This window comes from Strix aluco, chromosome Z (assembly GCF_031877795.1).
Source record: "Strix aluco isolate bStrAlu1 chromosome Z, bStrAlu1.hap1, whole genome shotgun sequence".
NCBI classification, from domain to species: domain Eukaryota; kingdom Metazoa; phylum Chordata; class Aves; order Strigiformes; family Strigidae; genus Strix; species Strix aluco.
In genome coordinates this window covers 4,568,483-4,585,202 of record NC_133971.1, presented here as the reverse complement: position 1 = coordinate 4,585,202, position 16,720 = coordinate 4,568,483, and the positions used below count along the sequence as shown (strand labels likewise).

Here is a 16,720-nt window from a genome sequence, read left to right as displayed (position 1 = left end):
CAAAGAAACCTGAAAGGCCCCCTTTGATGAATGACAATACCACAACTGCCCTCCCCCCATTTTTTGAGATTATAAAACCTTATTAAATCATGCCCCGTTAGATATTGATTGAGAGGGAGCTAAACTAAAACCAACAATAGCAGCATGGATCAGAGAACAGTGCTTTCATCAATGGGCACAGAACACAGCTAAGGTTTCCTGTCCTTTTGCTGTGTGGGTTTGTTTTGGGGTTTTTTTTAAAAAAAAAAAAAAAAAACCCTCATAAAATTGTACCAGCTTTGTCAATCACAGATAGCCAGTAGCTGTCCCTGTAGTATTACTGATTCATCTTTCAGACTGTCCCAAGAAATCCCAAATTACAAATAACATTGAAGTTAAGAGTCTTGGGTTTTTTAATTTTTTTTCATTTTGGGTTGGGGTTTTTTTTACTGTTCTGAGCAATTATCGCAACTGCCACTAACTTCAGGATGCCCTTACAAGGCTGGTTTTGAACAAACCTTGTGAATGGAACAAATGAAATCATTTGGTAAAGGCTGATTCTGGAAAGCAACAGAAAAACTCTCTGTTTTTTAAAATCATATCTTATTTGAGGCTACTTTTATTGCTTGCCTTTAAGAAACCCACTACAAAAATTCCCTTCATGGCAGTCATCTTGGTATGACTTGAATCTGCCTGCTTTGAGGAGACGTCTTTAATAGGACTGTGTGTTAATTAACTGTCAGTGATTTATTTATGTTTAAAGCATGGTGCATTTCAGACCACGGTAGGAAATGATGAAACATGAATAAGTACACATTTAATTCTACAAGTATCTTTCTTCTGATAACAGAGAATCTTGGGCCAGCCTCTGAAGAACTTATTTGCTTTAAATATTTTCCTTGGGATTTAATTTCCTTTTTTCCTACAGGTGTTCCTTGTCATAGGCAGAAGATCCCTGAATCAAGGACACATCTTAAAGGAATAAAAATATAATAATGATGAAAACAATCTGCTTTTAAACAGCATCACTGTTCTATGTAACAGGCGATTCCTAAATTTAATAATTTTTTTTTTAATTAATTTTGGCTGAAGAATCAAATCACCATCCAGATCATAACGTTCTAAATACTAATGTTATTATTCTTTACTATAAAAGAAATGCAGTTTTTCTGTTTATTATTAATAGTCTTGTTTGAGGAAGTTGCACAATTCTGTTTGAAAAGCCTCTTTTGGTAACAAAACATATTTCTGGAATAGCTGAAATTGTTACAGAATTTCTGAACCCATAGTTCAGAGCTAAAAATTGTTTTGATAACTGTCAAATAAAATTAGAGGATTAAAAATAATGTGTTCATAGTATGAATATGGGAAATAAAACAGCTTTCATTGCTGAAAAATTGGTATATTTCACTCATGTTGTGAAAACATCTGAAGAAAATCTGGGAAAAAAAGATAAAATAGCACAGAATAATGGAAGAGTTATTCTTTTGAAAAGGATATAAAGAAATGCATTGATTATATTATAATAATATGTTTATGTTCATATTCATTTTTGATTGATTTACACTATCCTTATCCTAATAGCTGCCTTGCTGCTATTAATATTTTCCATTTGTTTGCCTTCTCCATGTCAAGTCCATGAGGATTATACTGTGATTTCATACTGTAACTTGCATTAATCTAAAACATTAATAAATACTTATTATGATCCTCCCCTATTAAGCTAACTGTACATTCTTGTGTCTAAAATTTACAAAGGCTAATTGCTACTTAAATTTAAACCAAAGTATCGAGTTTTACAGCTATCTGTTTTGTTGTCTGGGGAGGAAGGGGTTATGCAATTTGGTAATGGCAAATTCGGTAATGGTAAAATCTGTATATAACACAGAGACGAGATTTAAACCAGAGAGTTTCAAGTTATATTGTGAAAATTACAACTAAGCTTGGGAGCACAATATCTTGAACAGGTTTTATAAATACAGCTTGCCAGTTACAGAGCTTTAAATTTTTATATGCTGCTCAGGATTAATAATTAACTGGCTGAAATCTATGGCTAATTGTATTTTCATTTGATTTGACTTTTCAAGTGCAAACGTTACATGCTAGTTTTGTGTTAATGATTACCCTTTTCTAGGCAGACCTGTGCTGCCAGGAAGAACATCTAACATCATTCTTTTGGTTGCAAGGGAATCTGGTAATTCAGCTATCAGCAACTGCTTTCCAAAGCCTGTTTTCCTTAAAGAGCCCTATGAAAATATAGTGTGATGGGTCAAGACGTTGCAAGATTTTTCCTGTTTTATATTCTCTGCTCTCTAGGTATAGAGCTGTAGTAATTCTTCAAACTGTTTCAGAAAACAATATATACACACGAGAATACGATTGCAAATTACTTGATGGTAAACTGCATCAAATTATTGTATTTCCATCTATCCTCTAGCAGTTGTTGGCAACAATTACAATTTTTAGCATAAGGATTACTTTTAGTTATCTGTTAAATTTTCCTCTTGTGTTGCATTTTAACAGTGTCTTTCAAAAACGATAAATTTAAAATAGTCTAGCTCTAAGGAAGAGGCTGCACTTGAAAGTTTCCAAGCTGAATCCTTTGTTGCTTTTTTAACTTTACATTTTAAATAATTTGCTGTACATTTAAGGTAGCAATAATATCATGAAAGCAGTGTTTTGATGTCAAACACTAAGTTTTAGTGCTCTCAGGTCACCTGGGACTAGAGTGGGCTGGAGTCTGTTGTCTAATTATACAAATACATGAACTGTCATGCCCTATTACATTACTATAATATCAATTTTTATTTAATAGCAGAATTTATCAATTAGGTCATGATGCTGTTTCAGCCAACTTGAAAAGAGAGAAAACGCTCATAAGTTCAGGTATTTAAGTTGTTTAAATATGTATTTGAAGTTACAGTAAAATGCAGGCAATCAAAATAGGAAGTATATTTATCGATCTTAAATATATTCACTGAATTGTTCTAATGGCATTCACAGAATTCGTATTAATTTTTAAAGCTGGCTTTCATTACTTTATTGCACATTTTCTCACTATCAAGAATTGCTTTACATGATCATTCTGATTTTTAGGTATATCTACAGAAGCATATACATGCAGACCTACACACGTACACAAAGACTTATGCATTGTTTACCGATCAAAGTTTAATCCAGTAGCTTTCTTGGGAGGTGATCTGGTGAAGGGATGAACTTTTAGGGGAATGCTCACCATGCTCTTTTATCTGTTGAGGCATTTTTTAAGCAATCTGTATACCCCATGAAGGAAAATACATCTCTCCAGAGAGCCATTCAAAGCAGGGTAATCAGGATATGCTCTAGGAGAGGGCTAAACATCTCACAGTCTTGGTTACCCAGTGCTGGTGGTTGAGTTCCTCTCCTCTTTCCTTTCCCTTTCCACTTCCCACTTTTCAGGAAGAAGGACACTCCATCTCACCTTCCTAAAACACACATCTGGCACTCTGACAGCCTCCCATCACTGTTTTGGATGCCAGACCCTCCATGGAGCAGACATCTACCCAGCACATGCCAGAAGTTTCTCCCTCAGGAGCCAGAAGGTGTTTTTCTTTGAAATCAGCTTAGGTGTTCAATCTAACAAACGTGATGGATTCATACCTTACCCTCCTATAGCTTTGGGTCGATCACAGGTTTATCAGACATTTTTTCCAGGCACCATAGTCATAGTCCTCTCAGGACATAGTACTGCCAATCCCTGCATTCCTACACAACACACTGGAATTCAATTAGTATAACCCAAAGTAAAAAAAAAAAAAAAAAAAAAAAAAAAAAGAATAAATCAGCTTATCTTATCCAGGTTCAGAAGGCAGGCTTCTTTAACAGTTCCCTAGATAACTGAATGCAAAACTTAAGCTAACGTAAAAGACATGAAATGCTAAAATACCAACATCAACTTTAACCTGGATGCATTAAAAGAACAAAGCCTGTATAATGAATATATGCCTTTTCAGGTATAACAACTCTTTTGCTTAGATCCTTTCAATCTGTGCAGCCTGAGGACCCCATATTCTGTTACAGTGGGAAGTGTATCTTTGATCTCCAACTCCTGTGTTTAAATTCTGAACTATACCATCCTATTCGCATAATCTGTGCATTTAATTTTCCCTATTAAAGGAATGATATGAAGTTGATTACACTTCTATAAGCACAAATTCAAAAGTACCTGTTCAGTTTTCATCTCTAGCATCGCATTAATGTTTTTCACATTTATTTTTTTTTTATTCCCCCTCTAAATTTCTTTGAATCCCCTTTCCATGAATATTGGTGACGATTAAGTGTTTATCAGCTACTGTTGTTTGCTGAATAGATGGTTGTTTCAGTCAAGGAACTCAATTTTCATACATTACAATTACTTAGGATTGTTACTAATGTATGATAATGTAAGGAAAGTGTAGACTTGTTCAATATCCTGGGAGGGGTCATTTAATATCATTAAGTTACAATATCTTCACTTTCCATAAAACTATTCCTGGCTGAGTATTTGAATTCTAAAGAATGAAAAAAATCTCCACACTTGTTCTATATTTCTTCTAAGTACTATATATGTGTGTGTTTAGCTTGCTTGTGTGTATGATTGTCTACATCTCAATTTCTGCACTTATACCATCACCATTGTACCTAGAAGTTACAGTAAAATCTTCAATGTCTCCAATGTCAAGGTGGTAATCCATGAAAAATTAGTCAATGAATAGTTTTTAACTATTAACTAACCGTAACCCCTTACTGAATGTCTGTAAGATTACAGGTGTGATACTCTGTCAGACAGAGCTAACATACTAAATACAAACAAGTCAGAGGCACAATAGTGATTTTAACATACAGAGATAATACTTGAGGGGTGGGGTGTGTTTTGGTTTGAAATGGCACTAAACTGATAAAGAACTAGATTTTCAGGGTATGGATTTCCCAGGTGGTGCGATCTTTTATTCCTGTTGAAATCCATAGCCGTTAGGGACTTCAACCCTCTTGCAGACTTTCAGTGTCAGTTCATCTCTGTGAAACCGAAGTTGATATCTTAAAAGAGAAACAGAAAGAGTTAAGAACTATCTCTTGGCTAGGCTTATTAAAGCACGACGAGACTGGACAGAAGAGCAGAAATAGCATAATGCCTCCAGGAAGTTGAATTAAGTTGTCTGGTAATGACATGCTGTTAAAGTCAACTGTAATAGCTGAGAACGCTTTGGTTGGTGGGGTGAGTGACTCATTTGATCACCAATTTTGATGTAATTTTCTTCCACAAGTAAAAGACATGAAGGAAAGATCTGCTCAAACTTTCAGATATATGTATTTTAAAAAACAGCCCACTGATATATGAAAAAACACGGCTTCCTTCTATCAAGAGAAAAAACCCAAAAATATTCCTACAGCAACTTTCAGCCCTTGCTACACAAACCCTGTTTCTCAGCAGACTCAGTTCTGACCATCTAAAAGTAAAAGTTTGCTTACTCAGCAAGAGAAACACCAGCCTTTTCTACGGCACACCAGCAGTGGAAGGACGGCTGGTACATTGCTATTACTATTTCCACGCACTGACTGACGGTGACACCGGTTCAGAAGGTGGAACAAGACCTCCTTCTTGAAGCAAACATTACTGAGGTCTGATCTGGTAAATTGGAGAGGCAAGCATGCTAAAATAACTGTTTTGAAAGGAGTCCCATGGCCATTGTGATACCTGGGAGCTTACTGGACCTTTCTAGTTCTCAGTAAGCCACGTGCCCACTCAGCTGTAAGGTTGTTGCGTCTTTTGCTTGTACTTCTTTCTATATCATGCTTAAGAGGTAGCAGAAAAAATCTTCCCATTTCTTTTTTCCCTACCTTAGCTTGTCTCTCTCTAAGTACGTTTACAGAATATGTTTCACAAGGTGTTGTTTATGTTTTGAGGACTATTCCCATGTACTTTCTTGTAACAAAAAGGGTCTGCTGTCTATTACTAAAATATCACCTGGAAATTAAAACTATCACGATGCCTTTAAAATTATTAGGTTTAAAATCATAGATGCGTGCCAAGAGGAAAAGCATATCATTTAATCATGAGTGGAAAGGGAACAATGGGATTCACATGCGACTGCAAAACTGTTCTTGCTCTTGTGATAAAAGAGTTAGCTGGGTGTTATGTAGTGAAGGTCATCTAGGAGACAAAGCTTACTAGACTTAGCTTGGTTCCTCCCTAGGTTAATTAATACCTGGTTAATTTCTGGGATAACAAGGAAAATCACTTCCAAGAAGCTTATTTTTTGACAGAAAGCAAACAGCATGACCACCAGCTTTGCATCCCATTCAGCTTGTAGCAACCAATTTATAACTGCTATCAACAAAATTAGGGATGTTATCATCTGGGGGAAGAAAAAAAGAGCAACTCTTGCCATGTCTTTTTTTTCCCTCATCTTGCTGTGTGATAAACGTTTGTAACAGTGCTACATAAAGACTACTCCTTATCCCCTATACAAAGTCTCTGAAATAAAGTTTGCACGAGACCTTATGTTTGATTCTCGGCAAAAGAGCGGAGAAGTCAGGCATAAAATATTTCAAGGCAGTATTACATCACGGGTACCATTTAAAGCAGTTGCTCTATCTGTTATGATTTTCTGTTTACAGCGGCTACTAACACACACACTGCTTAAATGATAACTGAAAATGACAAAGCACTGCATTCGCTGTAAACCTGAAGGAAGCCTTATCTGCTGCTGTTTTATGGGCAAATATGGGGTATGTCATGCAAGCATGTATTAACTTAATTCAGGTATTTCAAAATACAGCAGAGCCTTGATGACATTTACTTAGGTAATCAGCTGATCTGATTTTTTTTTTTTTGACATGAATTTATTCTTTGCTAAATTCAAGTCCTTATTTCTCCAAGGATGTGAAAAGTGGTTGTAAAGGTACTTAATTTCTTAGCTAATTAGTGTAAGGGTTTTTTTTTTTCCCTCTGTCCATTTATTTTCTTCCACACCTATCCTTTTCTATTTCTCCCACCAATCTTGCCTTTATAATTTTCTTAGCACCGGTGTTAAAGGCCGCTCCAGCTGGTGGCAGCTTCACCACGGCAATGTGTTACTATCACAAACAATTGTCTCAATGTGCTAATTCATCAGTGTAATTTCATTGCAGGCCCCTTCTGACTTCTTACAGAAAATCTCCCTTCTTAGTCAGGCCAATATTATGAAATCCTCTATGAGACAGTTCATACTGTCTGACATTACACTTCAGAATAAGAAAGAAAAAAAGAGGGAAAACAAATAATAAAAACCATGCAATGAGCAGCTTATCTGTCTTGCAAATGCCGTACATGAAGAAAAGAAAAGGGAGAAATAGAAGGAAAAAGGGAGCAGCTATAAAATGCCATAATTATGAATTTTGGGGGAGAATCCAGGGATTGAGGAGACCTTCTGTCTTTGCATCTTGTCCTAAGTGACTTCTGTGGGCACCTTGAGGATGCAGGGGACTACTTAGAGTCCTAATAACAGGCTGAGGAGCACGGGAAGCCCTAAATATCAGCTTTTAAAATACAGCTTTTAAAACACAGACTTTCAGGCACAAACACATTTTGGGACAACCTAAGGTTCCTTTTAAAAAGTGTTGAAGTATATTTACATATTTGATTAACAGAAGTAATGCAATACTGTATCACTGTAAACTCCAAATGAGATTTGAAAGCTTGGAGAAACTCTCAGCTGACAAAAAATATAATATCATTTTTAGGAAGGATGAACTGTAAACAAGGAATTGGTTTAAATCAAATCTAATATACAGCAATTTCAAACTCTCAGTTTTAAAAAGATCTATTTAATTTTATTTTTCCTGTTTTTCTTGTCTTTTTTTATGAAGTTCCATCCGTTCAAGTTTTTTCCATTTGCAGAAAACCTTCCAACAGTGTGTTAAGTTACCTGGTTAATATCAGTCATTTATGGTTTGGTTTTTCTTTCTTAATTTTGGCCCATGTTTAAGAAATGGGAGGAGAAGATGAGGAATATTTAGAACGGAAAACTATTCTTCCAGTATATCCAACATGTTCAGAATGCAGAATTGCTGGCAGTAGGTCCTTGCAAAAAACGCTACAGTCTATATTTCAAAAATAATTTCTGGACAAAGGAAAATACATTTGAGAATAAAGGAAATTTTTTTTGCCTAAAAAAAGCCTTTCATTTTCAAAGCCTTTAATTTTTTTTTTTTTCTTTGAAATTTCTTATGTTTGATCATTCGGTAATGTGGACATTCAGATTTTTGCCTGAATATATCACAATAATTCACCAAAGAAATGATGATACACAGGAAAGATGTGGAGCAGATTAAAACAATTTATTTACATAAGTGATGAGTAAGCAGGTCAATTAAGGAATGAAAACAACTGAACCACATACACAGTCTGATCAAAAAAGACCAAAATAGCTTGTGCTTCATACAGCAGGAACATCTTCCACTGTCGATAGCTGTGGAACGGAAATATTTTGTGGTATTGAGTAAAGCTGTCAAAATCTTGCTGTTAGTGATCTGCATCAGGGACTGCAGCCTCACGCTCAGGCTCAAAGGAGTGTAACCTGCTTGGCTCATGGCTAATTGCTGGAGAAAATGGACTGATGGCTGCTGAAAATTACAGTGCGGCATGCGGAGAGGTTAGAACTGGACATGCACCGGTTCGTGGGCTTCTGTGGATGTGAGGTGGCTAGGTGAGCAGAAATACAACAAAAATAATGGCCTATATGGTTTTATATTGGATTATTGTTTTTATTGCAGTATGGGTAACAGGTAAGCTCACAGTGATATCTCTTATTTCTACTACAGCACTGGTGCTCCTTGAAATCAATACCTGTGACTAAAGAGAAATAAAACATAAATGCCCAAGTTTAACAAAATTAAGTTCTATGTGCCTGGTGTGAAATGGTATCAATAGCACACATCCAAGATTGATGCAAAGAGTTTCAGCTAAAGAACATATCTATTGTAAAGAAAACTGAAAAATTAATGGAGGATTATTAATCAGTCTGCATCAAGGCACACAATAAGTTGTGCATCTAAAAATCAGTAAATCTTTTGGCACATCTTCTGTCACAAGGTCTTTTAACCCAAACTGTCTTACTGCGTAGGAGAAGAGTGAGCCCATGCCTTCCTGATTGAGCCTTGCCTGCCAGAGTACTTCAGCAGAAATTTCTAGGCTGAGGGTGCTGCCCTCCTAAAATTGAGGATGAACATCATGAAAGAGTTTTTTATATGTTGACTTTTTTGAGGGCAGGTAAGCTGTTGTGAAAATAAAAAAGGGTTTGGAAGCATGGTGATGATTGTAACATCATCGAATCACAGAATGGTTGAGGTTGGTAAAAAAAAAAAATTGAGTATTTGTTTTAGTTGTTTTCCCCCTTCCACAAATCCTTCCCAAATCACAATTATTTTAATCCCTCATGATAAAGTATTATTTTTGAAAACTGAAAAAATATTTTAAAAGTTTGAAAAGGAGATGTTAGACAGCCTGATGCCACTATGTCTCTTCTCACAGTTTAGAAAACCCTGAAATGTCATTTTGGGTCAACCAAACCCAGGATCTAAAGTTGGTTAAAGAAAAGGTGTTGCTTTGGGCTGGAAAATAATTGTTTTCACAGCTCTACTTCAACAACAAATGTGAACTAACTAATTCCTCTACTACATTTGTCTGACTGTATAGGTTGTTGCTTCCTGATGTTGGAGTTTTATTCCAACCATGCAAGGAGTAATAGGGCCAGCAAGGAGTAACACAGCAGTCTAATATGGCTATTCCTTCTATGAAAATGAGTCCAAATACCTTCTCTCAGTGCTGTCTACCCTCAGGAAATTTAAAACCACTGCAATGCGAATTATAACTAATGCACTTCAAAATAAAAATGAGCAGCGATAAAAAAAAATTCATTTCATTTTCTTTTTTTACACAATCTTATATTTACCTGTGTATATAAAATGACAATGAAGTTATTGTTTGGCACATTTGTTTCAATTATTTGAATGCACTTTGGTCAGAAGTAGACACGTTGTGCTATGAATGTTTCACCCAGCTTCAATGACATTATTACCCACCCTGACTCATGACATTTGAACCTGTAACCAGTGAGTTGCAGGAGGAGGAACAGCTGACATTTTAAAAGATGCCGTTTCTTTTACCAATGAATCTATAGCTGTAGCTCAAATAAAGACACTTCCTTGAAGCCAAGCATACTGATGTAAATTGTCTGCTGTGTATTTCATTGTTTACTAGTTTCCCAAATAATTTGTGCTGCATAAAAAGTCAGGTGAAAAGGCAACTAAGCCTCTCTCATGCAGAGAAAATATAGTTATTTTTGATGTTCCTCCTCTTTTTTATTTTTTTTAAATTTTTTAATAATGTTCAGAGTTACACCATGCTTCCACACGATTTTCTTTATCAAGCCCTCCTCTGCATTCAGTTCCAACTCTTTCCTCCATTCTGCCAGCTCATTAAACTCATAAACCTGTGAGAAAGCCACAGTTAAGCCCACCCTGCTAACAAAGACGATTTCTCAATAGGCCTAATGTCGAATATGTTTCAGATGCCTGGTGAAACCTCTTCATGAAGCAATACATTTAGCCACACGGCTGCCACTTGAGGTTGTTGATTACCCAAAACTATAAGGCAGGGATTGAGCACTGCATCTGCATGCAGAAAAGTTTTAATGAATGCCCCAACTATGGGTCTAAAAATGTGATACTTGTGCGTAGGCATTGGTACAAGCAAGGACTTTATGGAGTGGACACTTACAGCATTATGCTTATTGTTGCTAAATAAACTCATTTCTGCCATTAGCAACAAGTTGTAATGGAAATGGGAGCTCATTCTGTAACTCTTGTCACTAATTGGGATGTAGATGCCAAAATTATAATGCCTTAAATAACCTAGGATAGATGGATGGAGAGAGATGCATTCAAAACCACTTCTGCACTTTGTCCACTTCTAATAGCAAGTTTGTGAGCCTTGTGAGCCTGATTTATTAAAGACAGCCTTTGTATATTTGCTTTTTAGACTAATCTATTTTTACAGTTATAATATAATAATTATGGGCAAGAATATTTACTGTCTGCAGTAAATATTAATTAATCCCAGTACACATAATTTTAATTTTATTTGGCGACTATAAACCATTTCTGATTCAGCAAATGGTACTGTAGAAAACCTGGTAAATTAAATGTTGTTTCACTTATATATTGCTAAATAATTGAATAAAAAGAAGTGCTGGGTAAATGGCGCCGAAGTAATATCTAGAATCACTCTTATCAAAATGAAAGTTCTTTAAAGCCAAACCTCATTTTCAGAAGCAAATGAAAAGCCTAAGCAAAAAAAGAAAAAAAAAAAAAAGGCAAAAAACCACAACCTATTTCCTCATCTCTTTTAGAAAAAAAAAGACATATTTTAACCAAATATATAATATGCATCATTTTGATTTTACTAGAAATTACATTTTATGCCAGCTATGGTATTAGCTTCCTGCAGAACTATTGGTGGCACACGCTGGTTTCATTTTTGGAGTCACCAAACATTTGTTTAATTTCCTTTCTTATCCTATAGTCAGAAACAGTTTGAGGGGTGAGGGGGAAGCATTGTTGGAAATTACTCTCCTAAACTTCCAATGCTTTCACTATTGGAATATTTCCACAAGCAAGCAACAGACAGGCACACACACACACGTGATGTCTATAGAGGATTTATAATATATATATTTATTTAGTACTAAATTAGTGAGTAACATAAAACTATGTCATAGTTCTTGCCAGAATCATGTTTAAAATGTGCATTTAACTATTTATTGGGTAAACTGGCCTACAATATTAGTTGATCAGTTGTATTAAGAAAATATTCTGTGGCTGGCAGCTAAATTGAAGGAAATGAAATAATGGCAAGGGAACTTAACTATGTTTTAGAAGATTAGGGTTCGAAAACTTCAAGAGAGTACCTGGGTAGTGCTATAAAAGTACAGAATTACTTACCTGTAATGAAAATAAAGCAAAAATCTCAGCAGAAGTATTCATGTTACTACAATAGTTTGATTAATATATGGTCTTTGAAACAGGCTCCTTGGGTGATCAGCTCAACCACTTCTTCACATGGAAAGTAAGGCATATTAGCTCTGCGTATTTTTGCACCAACCAGCAGTTAATGAAGACAAAACTGAAACCATTGACCAATTTCTGTTTGTTAAGTGTTTCACTTATGCCTTGAGGAGAAGATCCTAGGTTTTGTGAGTGTGAGACAGTAAGAAGACAATCATGTGAAGGGTGGACCTGCTGGTCATTAAAATTTACATAGTAAAGTTTCAGGTCATCTAACACAGTGGTGAGTGATCCCTTTAAAAATATATATTGATAATTTCAAAATACTGCAAACTTGGTTGTTTGGAAGAGGCATTTGAGCCAGTCTTGGCAGAATGAATGTAGGTGGAAGTGGGCAAAACAGCCATGAGGTCATGTTGGGAACAACATTGGTGCATGTTGTGTGTGGTTTGTGGGTGCTAATGGGAGAGAGCGGGTCACTCCTGGCACTGCAACATCATCATCATGCCGAGCATTGGAGGGAGACAAAGACCTTTAAATTGTGCTATAATATCCAGTGTCACACCCTCAGAAAGGAGGTCACATCACTACAGGTCTCCAACCCCTGTGTAATCAATCTGTCTGTAGAGTTTTTGAAGCAGCACCACAGGTGATGCCATCAGGAGTATTGACAAGGCTTCCTGGCATGTGCTTCTGCATCATCTTTCTACTTGCAAGACTTCCATCTCAGAATGTTTTCTGGATGATTTTTTTAACATAATTAGAAAATCCTAAGTGTATTTATAACCGGTGGCTGTAGCTAAGCTCTCTGCAAGGAAAGAGGAATTCAGACAGGTTGCTTATTTCAGTGTAGAATCACTTGATGTACACAGGTTTATTACTTATATACCATTATTTATAAGATACTTATTTATTTATAAGTTACCTTTTTCATTACCATGCAGGTATAGGGTTACAAAGCTATTTTTTACAGGTTCCCTGCTCTTTATACTTTTCAAAGTAGTGAAACTTTTCTGCCTGTGTAGCTTTCTGTTGGAAAGATAGCAACCTAGCTGCACGCCATCCAATGCAAGATCAAAGGCACATAGATCATAAAAGTATTATATAGGTTCTATAAGGAAAAAAAATCATATTTCTACAACCTACCACACAGGTACTAAAGTTTTATCAATAGAATAGATGAACCAGAATTAGTCAATGCAGCATAATCTTTTGACAAATCAATCACTATTAGCTGTTAAGGAAGAAAATATATTTTGATGTAAAAAACCAAAGTCCTGAAATAGGTGAGACAGATTATCTATAAATAGACAGTGGATTGAAAGGCAGAAGGGAGAAGTAGAAATACTCATAATTTTATTTTATCAAAATATAATAGTTAAATGCTTTAAAATGATGTGATCTATTTCCTAATGATCAAAAGAAGCCTAACAAAGTCTGCAAGTAATAAAAAAGATTCAGGTTAGTCAAGACAAGAAAGACTGCAAGAATCTGCAGAAGGAGCTAAGAAAGTTTGTGTCTACAGAAGTTAAAGCCAGGTGGAATTCAGTATCAGGATGTATAAATGAAGATGCACTGGAAACAACTCAAGGATGGTAACATTGTAACACAACCAGGTTCTGATCAAAATGCAGGCATTCACATGGGCAAAAAATGCCAAGAAAATATTGCAAGTAGGACAGCAAAAGTTTCTCTGTACTAGAATACTGTGCCAACTGTTAAAAACGTATCATTCCCTCACTCAGAATAGTCTGCTCAGATATATTGTCACCATATTGCAAGAGAAGAGTAAAAAGAAAAGCAGCGAAGGTAAAGAAAATAATTAAATATGTAAAATGTGTCCTGTCTGAAAGGGTACTAAAAAGGCAATAATCTTCTTTTTAAAAGGGAGTCCAATAAGAAATTGCATGATAGATGCACATAAAACAAGCTGCATGCAGAAGATTAATCATACTCACGACATGTGACAAGGATGTTAGTTGAAAATGATAATGAGCAAAGTCTTGTTTTGTAGTCTGTGTAATCTACCTGTGAAAATCATTGCAGTTAGATACCACACAGGTTTAGAATTTAATGCAATTAAACCAGATTTGCGTGCTGGCATAAATATTGAGGATATCTGTAGCTGTATTAGGTAGGGCCTGTATTAATTAAAGGTTGAACACCCAACTGCTTCGGCTGTACGAGACAGTTTTGACCTCACAGCAGAAAGAATAAATGCAGGAAGGGGAATATCCTGCACAGCCATAAGTGTCTGCACTTCCCTGTGAATAATCTGGCCTGGACCAGTGTCACTTAGAATGCTAACAGAGAAACATCGGTGATCCTCCAAGCCACTATAGACTTTCCTGTTTTATTTAGAATTGGGTTAACAGTGAGAAAGTTGTTATTTCCAATTAAATCCTACCCTGGCTTTAAGATGCAAGCAGCTAATTCTTCCCAGTTTACTTTTTCAAATCTGTTACAGGGGCTTTGAACAATGATACTGAAATAACATTTCAAGTACATCACTGTGCCTAATGAATTACAGAGCTCTTGATTAATGGCACTTGTTCAACATCACACTGACAGTAGTATGAAGTGTAAAAAAACTGGTAGTGTTTCCGCCTAATGTGTTTTCTCCTATAAGACAGAGCAGTCGTCATCAGCACAGACAATTTTTTTTTAATTTTTTTTTTTTAAATTGCCTCTTTTTTTCTCTTTGTCTCCAGTTGTATTTTTTGTTTTGCAAGCGTGGTCTTTTATCCTGCACTGGAGCTTGGATGAGATGAGTTATCACCCAGGAGGTCTGCAGCAGGTTTTGCTGAAGTGTCACTGCTTAACATTGACTCTGCAGGCAGAAAGCCTCAGTCCTGCATCCTAACGGACAGCACAGCAGTGGGCAGGCAAAAAGGAGGGAGAGGAAAGGAGCTGAAGGCATGAACTGGTCAGATCCATCCGCAAACAAACCAAGCTGCTGGAGTATCCATCATGATGCCACTGGTGAATTGCAGTTGACTGGAGGCATACTTCACTGCACGGTATCAGACTTTATGTATTTTACTAACCTTATTTCACTGGGTTGAGGCTGTACAGTTTTATGGGGCCCCCAATCTCCACCAGTTTGAAATAAATTCCTGCTGAGCTGTATATCACAGCCTGACAAGGGTTGCAGGGCCATCCTTGTACGTACAGTTGTTGCCTGTATTTCTTCTGCTGCTTCCAGACCAGGAGGTCACTCTCCTCCGGGATGAGCGGGGAGGCACGCCGTACAACTCAGAGACAATAGCAATTTTCAACCTTTTGTTATTCTGGCAAGCTGTTCACAGCACCAGTGGTGGGGAGGGTTTGTGCTATTGCAGCTATCTCCACTCTCCATCTTCCCCCTCTCCTCCCAGCAGCATCAGTGACACAGATTTTACAGCAGCGATAAGCCTGGTTTTGTCTGCAGAAATTTCTTTCCCATTCATTATTTTGTTGTTTTGGCTAACAAACACAACTGATCTCTGTGTGAAAATGCTGTCAACATATCCAGGTCCTGCCTTGTCATCGTTAGGTGTCCCCTATTCTTGAAAAAAACCCAACCAAGCCTGCCTCTGGGCCTGAGTAAGAAGTGCTACAGAGGGCCAGAGGTGAATTAAAATGGCTTTTAGAAATATAGCAGTTAATAGAATCATATGAGCAATCTATTTTTATGGGTTTTGGGGAATGAGCTCCACTGAGTATCAAGAAAGGATCCTTCACCTTAATATATAGTTCTGCAAGAGGAGCATACTACTGGAGAAAGTAGGAACAGGATGAAGGCCACTGAAAAAATCATTCTTTTTTCCTTGGCAGTGCCTCTGGGCTTTAAGGTAGTTTTCAGTAGTCTAAAGATATTTCCACTGCCGAAGCAACACTACTTAATCTGTAATGTCTGGCAAAGTAATGTCCTTACCTGCTCTTTCTTCAGCTGAAACAGAGCCTGATTTCCAGCAATAACATCTCTTTGGTAGATGCAATTTCATACCAGCCATGCGTACCAGCTTTTCACTGCAGCTAACAGGTAGGTGCAGAAGCGGTGACATTGTTTCCATTGAGAATCTGACCTGTGACTTTTTGGTCCCCCCAAAATAGGTAAAACTGGTAAAAAAATGAGCCATAAAGCTGACACATAAGTTCCTGCTTTGTCTTCATTCAAAGGCAGATGTGACCTGCATGTAGACCAAGAGCCCTGGGTCTTGTCTCTTTCTCTCTGCCATCATGCTGTGTGGCTCTTAGTAACTCCTGCCTCAGTCTCCTCATCCAAAATGGAGAAATATCATCAAACCTCCTCAGAGAGAGGCAGGAAGGAGTCATAGTGCGTGAAAAGGACTGTGAAATCTTTGGGCTTTGCAGGTCATAAAAAGTCAAGGTATTGCAAGCACTACATCATTAATACACAGACAAAACACCAGTAAGTTTTGTAGCCAAAGGAGACAGAAATATTCTCATTCTCCTTTTCTTTGCCACAAAGAACATATTCCATTTTAACACATACAACACAGAGAGAGGCTGAGAGCGTGGCTTAACAAGAGAAGCTTTTTTCTAACTATTATCAACTGCATCATCCTTCAATGCAGGGAAGGATGGAGAGTCATAACCGAGCTCTGAAGAGGAAGAGCAGGGCTTATGAAGGAAATTAAAATGGTATTTCATGAGGAAACAATATAACGCACAA

General features: G+C 36.8%; 1 long non-coding RNA gene across 1 annotated transcript in view; it reads left to right on the top strand.

The window, feature by feature from the left end:
• Positions 1-15,042, top strand: part of LOC141917900 (uncharacterized) — a 64,863-nt gene extending 49,821 nt beyond the window's left edge. The window contains exon 3 of the long non-coding RNA XR_012621512.1: positions 14,775-15,042. This is a non-coding gene — a long non-coding RNA (uncharacterized LOC141917900). The remainder of the gene's footprint in view (positions 1-14,774) is intronic.
• The last annotated feature ends 1,678 nt before the right edge of the window (positions 15,043-16,720 follow it).